Source organism: Physeter macrocephalus, chromosome 14, assembly GCF_002837175.3.
Source record: "Physeter macrocephalus isolate SW-GA chromosome 14, ASM283717v5, whole genome shotgun sequence".
Lineage (NCBI taxonomy): Eukaryota > Metazoa > Chordata > Mammalia > Artiodactyla > Physeteridae > Physeter > Physeter macrocephalus.
This window is the reverse complement of record NC_041227.1, coordinates 19,998,293-20,011,895: the sequence shown is the minus strand read 5'-3', so window position 1 is coordinate 20,011,895 and position 13,603 is coordinate 19,998,293. Positions and strand designations below refer to the sequence as shown.

Sequence of the window (13,603 nt, the reverse complement as noted above, 5' to 3'; positions counted from 1 at the left end):
GTCACTGACCAGACTTACAGCCTAAGATGACATAACCACCCAATTATTCACCAGTCCCTGCCAAGAGGTGAAGAGAAGACTAACGGCAGAAATACTGAGAACTCTTAGGTACTGAAGGAATGTGTGTAAGTGGCACCAGCATTGAACACCTGACAGAATTCTCGCTCAGGCTCACAGAAGAGCACGTGGCTGGTCACTGGATGTGAATCTCTGTCCTCTCAACATCACAGCAGCCTCCATCCAGGCTCTCAGGAGCAGAAGGGGGCCCAAGCCTCCACTGCACCCTCACTCTCCACACCTCAGCACCCAATATCTCTGGCCTCACAGCCTGCACACAACTCAAGTACTAGAGAACCGGCGGGACACCACTTACCTGGGACTCAGTCCCGGCTCTCCCTGACGACACATCTCATGCAACAGCAGCCATGTGACACTCCTGCAGGGGACAAGAAGCCATCACGTGATCTGCCCAACTGGCAGGAAACCATTATGCTCATCGACAGGAAAACAACGGTGTGTTGGGGGGATTCGGGTCTTAGGCAATGAACGCACTACATCCTGACTCCCTCCATCCTCAGACTGCCTCATGCTTGGTCACTGCTAGTCACTGAAGGCTGTCCTGTATGGAAGGGACAAGTATGGGTCCCCTGAACATGGGGAAAATCTTCCAACTTTTCCTCGGCCCATATTACCAATGACAGCCTGTAACCACTTCAAATCCAGAGGCAGAAAAGAACACAGTGCTGCTGAGACTGGAGACCAGGGTCAGAAGACCACAGCTGTGGCAAGACCCACTCCCATTCTCCTTTTTTAAAGCCTCAGAGAAACCAGCACCAAGCCAGGCAGAGGGCACTCAACAGACACCAGGTGCCAGAAGACATCTAAAGAGGTGGTGGGTAGAATTCCCTGGAGGTCCAGTGGTTAGGACTCCATGCATTTTCACTGCCATGCCTTGGTTCAATCCCTGGTCGGGGAACTAAGATCCGGCAAGCCGTGCGGTGTGCAATAATACATAAGTAAAATAATAAAAAGGCGGCGGGAGGAAGGCCGTGTGGGACAGATCCAGAGTTGGGAAGGGACAGGAGTGAGCCCTCCAAACACGGGGAAACCGGCACTACCAGTGACCAGGGCACGGGCAGCCCACGATCACTTCCGAATGCAGGGCAACAAAGGGCAGAAGAAGAGCCGGGCACAAGAGTCCATGTTAGCTGCCGGCTCTCCGCCCAGGCAGGGGAAAGCTGCCCAGCCAAGCCCAGGACCCCAGCGCTATCCTCACTTCATGGAAAGACTCCTTCTTCCCTCATCAACAGAGGCCACAGGAAGACCAACTTCTCGTAAACATGCCTCAAGTACTCATCCACCCACAAAAGACCAACTAAGCACCTACTAACCACTCGCCAGGCACTGGGGGTTCAAAGACACAGACCAGGCCTCTGCCCTCCCGGGCTGCTTGCTGTTTCCCCCCTGGAAGGAAAGGAAAGCTCAGGAGAATGAAGTAACTCACCCGAGGTTCCACGGCTAACCAGCGGCTGCGTCAGCGTCTGAACTCAGGCCTTTCTGGCCCCCAAACCCGGCCCCACCCTCCTGCACAAGGCTTTGCAAGACAGTTCCCAGAACCCCCTGGGCCCAGGGACCAGGCACTCTGCGGCGGGGCAGGAAGGCCACGGCCCCCAGCTCAAGGCCTTCAGGAGCTGCACTTGCCCGAGGGACAGCTCAACCCCCGGACACAGTGGGGCGCAGCAGGCAGCGCGGCTCAGGCTCCTGCAGGACAGGAGGGGCGCCGGCAGAGGCAGGCGCGGCAACGCCGTTCGCGGGAGGGTCTAAAGCAGCGCGGGGCCCGGCCAGAGAAAGGGTGCGGAAGGGCTCCAGTGTGAAGCAGGGCCAGGAAGCCAGACTCTGCCCCTCGGGGGCCCTGGGGCGCCCTCACTTTAAAGCTCAAACACCCGTTTGGAAAATGAAGGTTTCAACACTTTCCCTTAAAGCTTATTAAGGGGAAATGGGCTAACGGTTACCAGAGTATTTGGCCGGTAACCGACGAGCGGCTTTGGGGCCTGAAACGCTGGAGTCGGAGGTGATAGGCAGTGAATCAGGGGCTCTGGCGCCCCTCGGGCCAGGTTCACACGGGCTCTGCACGACCCCCTGCGGGACCTCGGGCCCACGCGTCACCCGACCGGTCTCTCGACATCAGCGGGCACAAGTCTCCCCAAGGGGCGGGTGAGGTTCCGAGACGGCGCCGACCGGTGGCGCGGTGACCCGAGGCCTCTTTGTCAAAGACACGAGGGCCGAGAAGTCGACATGCGGCGCTCCCCGCCCCCTCGGGCCTCAGTTTCCCCTTAGGGTGGAGGGCGGCGGAGCAGACCACGTGCCCAGCACTCCCCTCAGTAACGCACCCGGGGCGCCGTGAGAGATGGCACGGGACAGAGGCGGAAACACCGCAGACAGTGCGGGAAGGTGCGAATGTCCGCGGATGTTGGGAGATGGCGTGGATCCAAGAGAAACAGAAACCACCGGAGTCGGTAACCTCCTCCACCCGCGCAGCGGCGGCGGAACTGCAGCAGAGACGAGGCCTGCGGCCTAGAGCGGCGTCGCCGGGAGCGGATCACTTGCGCGCGGTCCTGCAGCGACCTCTGGTGGAGCGGAGCCTGAGTTCTGTGTCGGGATGACTTGGTAATTTCCAGAAGCAGTCTGAAATTTTGAAAATAACATTCCTTCACCTGTTTTGCTTTTCTTTGTGTTCTGTTTGTTGTCACTGATTTGTCATTAATTTGTAGGAATGGTGACTCTTCCACATGAGGAGCTTTAATTAGGAAAAGCTCTCTTTTTTTTTTAATATCCGAGTATAGTTGATTAATAATGTTGTGTTAGCTTCAGGTGTACAGCGGAGTGATTCAGTTATACAGATACATATATATATTCTTTATCAAATTCTTTTCCCATTTATGTTATTACAGAGTATTGAGCAGAGTTACCCCTGCTATACAGTAGGTCCTTGTTGGTTATCCATTTTAAATTTAGCAGTGTGTACATGTCAATCCCAATCTCCCAATCTATAACTCCCCTTCCACCCTTTCCTGCTGGTAACCATAAATTCGTTCTGTAAGTCTGTGAGTGTGTTTCTGTTTTGTAAATAAGTTTGTTTGATCATTTTTTTAAGATTCCACATGTAAGCAATATCCTATGATATTTGTCTTTGTCTGACTTACTTCGGTCAGTATGACAATCTCCAGGTCCATCCATGTTGTTGCAAATGGCATTATTTCATTCTTTTTAATGGCTGAGTAGTATTCCATTGTATATCTGTACCGCATCTTTATCCATTCATCTGTTGATGGATATTTAGGTTGAAGAACTCATGTATTGTGTTGAGTTTGGACAATAGGGATCTTGTCCGATTGACCATTGTATTCAGTTTAGTGGCTGGCACAGTTGAACAAATGAATGAATTCTGGCTGTATAATTATTTGGACACATCACCAGACTAAAATATTGTTCAGATGACCTGAAACTGGAACACGAGGGTGACAAGGAGATAAGCCTTGTCAAGAGGTGGGCAGGTGCTTTGCTAAAACGTCATCCTAAAAGTAAAAGCAGTCTTGAATCAGAGGGACTTGATCAAATTTGCATTTAGGGGACCTGGTCAGATTTGCATGGTGCCAGAGAAGACAGACAGAGGTCCCATGCTCCGGATGGCACGGCAGAGAGGCTTGAGAGGGGGGCTCACGGCCCCTAATCCCACAAGCACTAACACTGCCTGCATCCTGGGCCGGGTGTATCTCTTAGATACGCTGCCACTAACTTGGTCCACATTCTGAAGTGCAAACAGCCCACCTTGTGTCCGAGCAAGCGTCTCCCCACTTCAGATTCCTGGCACTTCACTAAGTCAGCACAATGTGGAAATCCAGGCCTGACGGATGCAACGGAGAAGGAAATGGCGGGGGGGTGTCTCTGAGGGTGAGAACACTCCATCTTCTGTACCTGGGAGGAGGCTGTGGCTGGAAGGATACTGGACAAAGGGGTCAGGTGTGCCCACAGCTCCAGTGTCCTCTGCTGCCTCCTGCTGTTGCCCTTACTCTCCCTGTGGCTTTGGCTAAGTGACCTAACTTTGCCCAGCCTTAGTTTTCCTTTTCTGGAAATGGGCAGAGTCATAGTCCCCCCTCCCCCAATAGTGTTGCTGTGAGAATTAAGTGAAACAATGCACACCGAGAACACAGCACAGAGCAGATGGCCAAGCACGGTAGTTGCTATACTTTGGTATTTCTGAGAAAGCCCAGGCCTTCTGTCACTGTGAGGACACCGTAAGATTATTTATGAGGCAGAGAGAGTGTGCTGTATTTGAAGAGCCTAAGGCAGCAGTATCCAGTAGAAACATAATGCCGGCCGGCCACATGTGTAATTTTAAACCTTCCAGGAGCCACATTAAAAAGGTACCAAATGTTCAGAACATATAAACAACAAGGTCCTACTGCATAGCACAGGGAACTATATTCAGTATTCTAGGATAAACCATAATGGAAAAGACTATAGAAAACAATGTATATATGTGTATAACTGATTCACTTTGCTGTACAGCAGAAATTAACACAACATTGTAAATCAACTCTACTTCAATAAAAATAAATAAATTAAAAATAAAAAATTTAGGGACTTCCCTGGCAGTCCAGTGGTTAAGACTCCATGCTTCCACTGCAGGGGGCACAAGTTCCATCCCTGGTTAGGGAACTAAGATCCCGCATGCCGCTTGAGGTACGGCCAAAAATTTTTTTAAAAATTAAAAAAAAAAAAAGGTACCCAAAAAGGTGAAATTAATTTTAATAGTATATTATATTTAACCCAAGATAACCGAAATATTACATTTCAGTGTGTAATCAATATTTTTAATTTATTAATAAGATATTTACAATTTCTTTTTCTTTGTTCAAAGTCTTTGGAATCAGTGCTTGTTTTATACTGACAGTGCATTGCAGTTGGGACTGGCTACATTTCCAGTGCTCTGTGCCACATGTGGCTGCATGTGCCTGGTGGCTGCTGTATATCAGCACACATCTAAGGCCATCTGGCTTTGATCAGCTCTTCAGAGCCAGAGGAGAAAAGCAGCAAGCAGGAGGCTGAGAGCATGTCCCTACCACAGGCCCCCACCACCCGTGAACCTGGGACATCCTAGGAGAGTCTGGGCCTCCTGCAACACTCAGGTTGGGAGCCTCATTGTTCTGAGCTGGAGATTAAGGGAAAGGTGCCTTCTAAAAGCTGGGAAGGGGCAGAGCCACAGTTCCAACCTAGATGATCTCCTGTACCCTTTGCACCCATGATGCTAGGGAGGGGATCTAGGCTGGTTCATTTCTGCATCCCCAGTGCCTAGAAAAGGCTGGGCATCTAAGAGGCGTGGTTGATGTTTGTTGTTAGTGTAACAGGATATTAAAGTGGACATTTCAGCCAAAGCACCAAGGAGGCACCAAGATAGTGGAATAAACAGTGGAACAACAGCAAATCACAGTTGTGGTAGGTAAAAGGTGGTTCAATCTTGGCAGTTTTTGAAGGTTCCACCTGCTATCATGGCAGCAGCCTTCTAAAGAAGGCATTGGACCAGATGCAGAATTTAGGAAGAAAATGACTGGAAAATGGTTACTTGTGACTCAATTCTCTCTTCTAATTTGAGGGTCTTAACAGTACAGTGCTAGACATGAAAAAGAGAGGGAATTATGGACTCTGTGTCTTAAAATATTCCCCCCACCTTGCCGCCAAGAGGGAGAGTAGGAGGAATTTCCCCTTTCTCTGGTGATCCTCATACGAGGAGCTTCAGCAGGAACACAGGGGAACTTGATAAATGTCACCTGGAGTTGGGGAGCACAGGTGACCCGGGCCCAACCCACTCCTCAGTCAAAAGTTCATTGTCTCCTTCAACAGGTGTAAAATCTGGGATAGGACTGTCCACCTGCTGCCCAAGAGGTTCTGCCCTACAGGGAGCCTGCTAGGGGGAGGGGACCCCAAGAAGCGGGCCTGTTCACGTCACTGGGGCTACAATCAAAGGGCACCAGGAGGGGGGGGGTCTCTGAAGAACCCCTGAAACAGGAGCTGAGGGAGAATACTCAGCATTAATTTCATGACCAGCCTGGAGAGAAATGTTCCCCCATCTCCCTCATCATTCCATCTGATCCTGGTCCTGGAGGTGTTGGGAGTGGGAGTGGGCTGGGGAGAGTGGGCAGAAACCTGGTGAAGAGAAACACATTTGGATAAGTAAGGGGAGAAGGTTCCCATCCCCTCCCAGCAGACAGCAACCCACCCTATGCTTGGCGCCAGTTGGTGGAGAGCAGAGAAGTCTGACCTATCAATGATCATTGAAAACACGATTAATACATGAGATGGACATTTAAAATAATTGAATGAAAACTATGTTCCCCATTTTTAGTAATGCAAGACTTGTTACCTAAGAATGATCGGAAGACTGATGAGGACTGCCTGATATTTTTCTAGGGGCAGCGAAAAGATACTTCCACATAGAAAGTTTAAAGAGACAGGCAAAAAAAAAAGTTTTTATGATGACATACCAGAAGTCCCCCTTTCAACATACTGGTCACATTTATAAAGGATTGGGCTGTGGCTGGGAGGCCAACATTGCATCATCTTGGGGTTTGTGACCTCACAGTGGCTGAGAGATTCCTGGAGCCTGGAGAGGGGCGGGATGGGGAGATGGGGTCTCGGCTGGCTAGACAGATTGTCCCAAGGAGGTGATGCCCAGGGTCTAGGCTGGAAGTCAGCAGCTGGCCCGGTGAGCCCTGCAGGATCTCCAAGCCCTGTCCCTGCACTAAGAATGATCAGCATGCTGGCGGTCTTGCTTATGCTGTTCATCTTCCTCCTCGCCGTCTTACTGATCATCTGTTACTGCATCTTTCGGGAGGAATAGGCTTGGGCTCCTGCAGTCTGGGACTGAGGCCATTGGTAGCCTTGGCCAGTCCAGCCACCCAGGGCCTCTGCTGCCCCCTGGCCTGGGTCTGGGCCTGTTTGGGAACCTCCAGCAGCCCACAGGCCCTCACTGGATGCTCAGACACACTGAGATGAGACAGAGGGTCTCCCCACCAGGGTCAGTTCCCACCGAGGTGTCAGCATCCCCTCCCCCCTGTGTCCCCTCGCTGGTCCTCCGACCCCCAGAGCCTCTTTGTCACTAGTTCTACTTCTGGTTCATTTTTTTCCTGGGCTGAAGGCCACTGGTTCCGGAGAGGGAGGTCAATGTGGGCTCAGTGAAAGTCTAAATGGCTCAGGCCTCTGCCACGCGGACAGACAGGAGAAGAGGTGGCCTGCTCCCTTCCCAAACAGGCAGGGCTGGGCCCAGGGGGACCGGAGTCCAAGCAAAAAACTGATAACCCTGGCTGGTGACATCAGACTTTCCTTCTATCTGTGGTGGACAATCCTTGAAAACAACCTTCTTGACTAATGAATCTGGATGGTCTTAGCTAATTAACTTGGGTTTCCCTGAACAACAACTTTGGACCTCCTTTGCTGACTAAATAACTGAGATGTTTGTGGCTAATTATACTTAAGCTTTCCTGGCTAGAGAATCATGAACTTTCTTGCCTGAATACCTGGGCCTTCCAGGATAACAATATTTGACTTTGGGTCATTATCTCTCACCATGCTAGCTGACTATATCAATTCTTTACTCTTGAGACCTTGGGTTGTCCTGGCCAAGGGCAGCAGACAGCCCTGACTATTTTTCTGGGACTTCTAGGATAAAAATAGAAGAATTCTTCTATGATTTCACCATTACATGTGATATTGACCGATGGTTTATGATGTATATTCTATTTTTAGAATTCTAAGACTCAAAGTTATAAATGAATAGTAATTTTTATCAAATTATGATAATCATGATGATGATGGTGATAGCTAAAATGTATTACTAGCTGACGATAAGCCAAAAGGTAAAAAAAAAAAAAGCACTTATGGTATTCATGTATTTCAGTGCATTATTTTACCTATTTTTAAATTTTTGAATTGTAAAGTACACATAACATAAAATTTACCATCTTAATCATTTTTATTTTATTTCTTTATTTTTGGCTGCATTGGGTCTTCATTGCTGCGTGTGGGCTTTCCCTAGTTGCGGAGAGCAGGGGCTACTCTTCGTTGTGGTGCGCAGGCTTCTCATTGCGGTGGCTTCTCTTGTTGCGGAGCACGGGCTCTAGAGTGCAGGCTCAGTAGTCGTGGTGCACAGGCTTAGTTGCTCCGTGGCATGTGGGATCTTCCCGGACCAGGGCTCGAACCCGTGTCCCCTGCATTGGCAGGCGGATTCTTAACCATTGCACCACCAGCGAAGCCCCAGTCATTTTTAAATACTCAGTTCAGTGGTGTCAAGTACATTCACGTCGTTGTACAGTCAATCCCGAGAACTCTTTTCATATTTCAAGCTGAAACGCTGTACCTATTAAACACTAACTCCCTATTCCCCACTATCCCCAGCCCCTGGCCACCACCATTCTACTTTCTGATCTCTGAATCTGACTACTCTGGGTACCTCATATAAGTGGAATCATATAGTATTTGTCCTTTTATAACTGGCTTATTTTACTTAACATAATATTATTAAGGTTCATCCATGTTGTAGCATTTGTCAGAATTTCCTTCCTTTTTTTTTTTTTTTTTTTTTTTTGCGGTACGCGGGCCTCTCACTGTTGTGGCCTCTTCCGTTGCGGAGCACAGTTTCCGGACGCGCAGGCTCAGCGGCCATGGCTCACGGGCCCGGCCGCTCCGCGGCATGTGGGATCTTCCCAGACCGGGACATGAACCCGTATCCCCTGCATCGGCAGGCGGACTCTCAACCACTGTGCCACCAGCGAAGCCCCCTTTCCTTCCTTTTTAAGGCTGAATAATATTCCATTGTATGTAGAGACCACATTTTGTTTATCCATTCATCCATCAATGGACACTTGAGTAGCTTCTACCTTTTGGCTATCGTGAATAGTACTGCCACGCACATGGGTGGACAAATATCCCTTTAAGACCCTGCGTTCATTTGTTTCGAGGATAAGTGGAATTGTTGGATCCTATGGCAATTCTATATTTAATTTTTTGAGCAACCACCATACTATTTTCCATAGTGGCACACCATTTTGCATATTTTATCTACTTTGAAGTTGAAAACTTGAGGTTCAGAAGTATCAAGTAGCTTGCTAATGTGTAAAATGTGGTAGAGAAAAATTTCAAGTATGTCTATTGAATTAGTTTCCTAGGGCTGCCATAAGAAATTACCGCAAACTGGGTGGCTTAAAACAGAAATTTATTCTCTCAATATTCTGGAGGTTAGAAGTCTGAAATCAACATGTCAGCAGGGCCCTGCTCCCTCTAAAACTCTGGGTAGGAGTCTTCCTTTTCCTAGTGCTTGGTGGTGTCCATCAATCCTGCAGCTGTGTCACTCCAATCTCTGGCATTCTCCTGGGGTGTCCTTCTCCTCATTTATAAGGACACCAGTCATGTTGGATTAATGGTCCTCCCTCTTGCAACATGACCTCATCTTAACTTACATCTTAGTTACATCTGCAAATACTATTTCCACATCAGGTCACATTCCCAGGTACCAGGTGTTAGGACTTCAACATAACACCTTTCGGGGGTACATAACTTAATCCATAATATCTGTCTTCCTCCAAATTCTGTGATATTTACCATACTTTTGACCTCTTAATGTGATAAACTACTAGACTTCCCAATAGAAAGCCATGCTTGCATTTATGGGACAGAACTTATTTGCTATTAGTGGATTATTAGACTATAAGCTTGGAGGAAGGCAGACACAATAGACTTCTTTCATTCATCCCTTTGCCTCCAGTCATTATACAAAAACAAAAAACAGTATTGGAAAAGTGGTATAGCTTTTCCAGTGCCTTTATGGGGAAAAATCATTTGAACAGTTGCTTGGGGAATTATTTAGGTGGTAGTTTTTGTTGTTCCTTTCTCAATTTCCTGCCAATCAGGCTGTTGTTGACATCTCTTGGACACACCCACCAGCATAGTGCCCCATAGAGCGGAAGCGCTTATTTACCATGTATTGAATGAATGAATGAATGAATGAATGAATAGAAGGTTCATTGGCTCAGCACTGCCCCTGCCCCCGTTTTGCTACTACTGTTGTGTCTTGATGACCAGTGGCTCCAAGTGGCTCGTGGCTCCTCCTCCCCCTAAAGCCTCCTTAAGCCCCCTGTGTCCACTCTTGAAAGAGCCTTGGTCCAGGCAGACCTAATCACCAGCCTACTCCTGCCTGGGTAGGTCCGCAATACATCCCCTTCTGGCAAAAGACCCACTTGAAACATCCATCCCTTCTGGAGCTTGCAGAGAGTGCACTGCAGTTTTGTTTTTAACGTCTGCAGACACATTGCTGACTGACAAATAAGGACAAGCCACTGAGCATGGACTGTTGTCTGAACGCCAAGAGCAAAGGTTGTCGTAACACATTTATTTCAAGACCTCAGCATGCTGCCCTGTTTGCTGGAATCTCCAGTTAGGTAGGCTAGTGTTGTAGATGGGAAAGTCATCTGAGATTAGCACGCAGTGCCTCGTGCAAACGCCAACCTCCCCCCGTCACCCCCACTGATGGAATACCTTAATAACTGGCCATTTAGGATAAGTTAAGGAAAAGACTTGGGCATTTAGCCAGGAGTGTTGGTGACAGAAACCTAACTTATGCTAAAAAAAAAAAAGAATTACATTCTTAGAAAGCTTATGTAACCGAACAAAAGGAAATGTAGAGGTGGAACTGGGCTTCCAAGATGACAAACACCAGGGACTGAAATTTCACCAGTAATCTCTGTCCTGCATCCCCCCCTCTCTCTGTGTGTGGATTTCTGACTTTACATTTACTCCGTTTCTTGTATATGGGGTGGGGGGGGACATACGCTACATTTGCCCTGAAGTACATCTCCATACGTCTTCCACTGTAGGTAGGCAGGATTGCCACATATGGTTGTGCGGGTTGTGTACTGCCCAACTCATGGACGTGCCATTCACATCACAGACTCTGGCTGAAAAGCAGAGATGTTAGGGATACTTGGCTGAACATAGAAAACACTTGATGTTTTCCTAGCACATCCTTCTCTCGTCCAGCAGAGTCACCCTACGTTCTACCATCCTGAAGGGAGGGGTTCAAAAATCTCCATTCTAATCCTTAAATGGTGGGCCCTTCTAATGAAGACTCTTGGGAATATCTTTAAAGGGCAACACTTTGGGGAAATTTTCCCACCAGCTTCATGAGGACAAGCAGAAGATAATTAAACCTGTGACAGTGTAACCCGTGCAGGTCCATTAGAATAAGAGAAAGGTTTGCAAGAAGTAGAGGGGCCTTCTGAGAAATGCAGCCCTTAATGCCACAATCTTGGAACTCTCAATCCTCAAAGTTATTTTCCAGGCCAAAGGATAGGCCCTTCTACCTTTTCACAGCTGTGGGAGGAGTCACCCATCTCAGAGGTCTCTCATCTCACGGGTGGGTTGGGAGGTGTTGAGCGTGCCTAGGTGCATAGGTGTTAAGCATGCATAGACTTCAGAGTCTCTGTGGTTTGCCCTGCTTGGGATGCTTGGCCAAGACCCAGCTCCTTCCTGGATGAGCTCACTTGGCAGGCCCTACCCAGTGATGCAGTGGGCGGAGGGTGGGCAGCAACAGTGAAAGGAAGAGGAGTCTGAAGGTGATCGAATCTGAGCTGGGTCCTCTGTTACTCTGTCATCACTGACCAAGGCTGCTTCCTCCTGAAACTTACCAATATACTTTTACGATGTTTAGGTCTACATTACTGAATAAATTAACCTGTAATTTACTTTTCTTTCATTAACCTTTTCTAATTTGGGGATTATGTGAACTGACAACTGTTCTCTCTTTATAATCTGGGAGACTGTGTAAGTCTACAAATCTTTGTAGAATTTACCTATTAAGACACCTGGGGGCTTCCCTGGTGGCGCAGTGGTTAAGAATCCTCCTGCCAATGCAGGGGACACGGGTTCGAACCCTGGTCCGGGAGGATCCCACATGCCGCGGAGCAACTAAGCCCGCGCGCCACAACTACTGAGCCCGTGCTCTAGAGCCCGCGAACCACAACTACTGAGCCTGCGTGCTGCAACTACTCAAGCCCGCGCGTTGCAACTACTGAAGCCTGCGCACCTAGAGTCTGTACTCTGCAACAAGAGAAGCCACCGCGATGAGAAGCCCGCGCACCGCAATGAAGAGTAGCCCCTGCTCGCCGCAACTAGAGAAAGCCCGCGTGCACCAACGAAGACCCAATGCAGCCAAAAAAATTAATCGATAAAATAAATAAATATTTTTAAAAATAACAAACAAATAAATAAATAAATTTATATATAAAAAAAAGACACCTGGGTATGATGTTTTCTGTGTGGGAAGATCGTTAACTGATTCAATTTGTTTAAGTGTTATGAAATTATTTAGGTTTTCTATTTTTCCTTAAGGCAATTCTGTTAAATATATTCCAGGAATGTGTTCATTTTACCTAAATTTAAAATTTTATGGGCAAAAAGTCAAACACATTGTTCTCTAACTTTTTACCCTCTGCTGACTGTACAAAGCCCCTTTTCCCATTCCTAAAGTTGTTTGGCTATGTTGCTCTAAATATGGTTATGCTCATTTTCTGCCATTTTGGTTTCTATTCATTGTTTTATTGATTTTACTTTATTTGGATCATTTCAGTTGTCCTTTTCCTCATTTTTTTAAGCCCTCAGGTACCAAGAGCAGACTGAGACACATGGACGTTTTCTTACATTTCAGAATCAAGTGAGTGCCTCTCCCATTGCAACAATGAGAATTTCTTTCTTCTCTTGTAACATTTAAAGATTCATCTATTACAGGCCATGCAATGAGATGCCCTATCCAGTTTCTAACTTCTTCACATCCCAACACATGTATCCACTCCCCCATCCCTTCCCCCACATCAGCTTGCGCGTCTTCCTTTTCCTCCCTTTTCTGAACATCTTCCCATTCCCCCTTTCTGTTTGAGTCCTCAAAACCCGGCTAAGGTACACCACCTACAAGAAACCACCTTAGTTTGGAAATTGATTGAAGTATGACTCCACTCATAGCTCCACAACTAGCCTCCAAGCTCCTTTAGGATCCCTGCTCTCTCACACTCGAGATACATAATTAAGGAAGAAAGTATAATTTTCCCAGCTTGGGTCCCACGCCCAACCATTTCTCAGGAGAGGGCAGGACACCATAATTGATATTCCCAACAAGACTGAATTCAACAGGAAAAGTGAATGCCACAAGAAAATCAGGGAGAAGGAGTAGACAGGTCAAAACTACAGATGTCCTAGCCATTTAATATTCAGATGGGTGGTTGGGAAGAGGAAAGGATGCTTGGAGACTTGGCAGGTCAGAGTTTCAGTTCTCATCCACAAGGGGGCGCAAGGAACCGCTTGCGCGGGTTCCGCCCTGGGAGCTGCCGCTCTAGGCTGCATCCCGCACCTCAACTGCATTTCCGCTGGCGCTCAACCGCTGGAAGCCGAGTCCTGCGTCCTAGTCGCCGGGAACCGTGCAGCGTTTTCTCACGTCGTCCCCTATGACCTGCAGCCGACAGTCCCGGCGCGCTGGGTGAGTCACTGCGGGGCCGCGCTGCCC

The 13,603-nt window shown here is 48.0% G+C and overlaps 1 long non-coding RNA gene and 1 other non-coding gene across 12 annotated transcripts in view; both read right to left on the bottom strand.

Annotated features, from left to right (window-relative positions):
* LOC102981601 (uncharacterized) overlaps positions 1-13,603 on the bottom strand; it is a 46,881-nt gene that overhangs the window by 17,014 nt on the left and 16,264 nt on the right. For 2 of the 11 annotated variants that reach the window (XR_003683163.2, XR_003683159.2), the window contains exons 1-2: positions 1,505-4,424; positions 374-436 (exon numbers count right to left, since the gene is read on the bottom strand). This is a non-coding gene — a long non-coding RNA (uncharacterized lncRNA). The other 9 variants (XR_008619348.1, XR_008619349.1, XR_008619350.1 and 6 more) reach the window with 9 other exon arrangements.
* LOC112066229 (small nucleolar RNA SNORA71) lies at positions 1,051-1,164 on the bottom strand. The gene has a single exon (XR_002892485.1). It is a non-coding gene; the product is annotated as a small nucleolar RNA SNORA71 (small nucleolar RNA).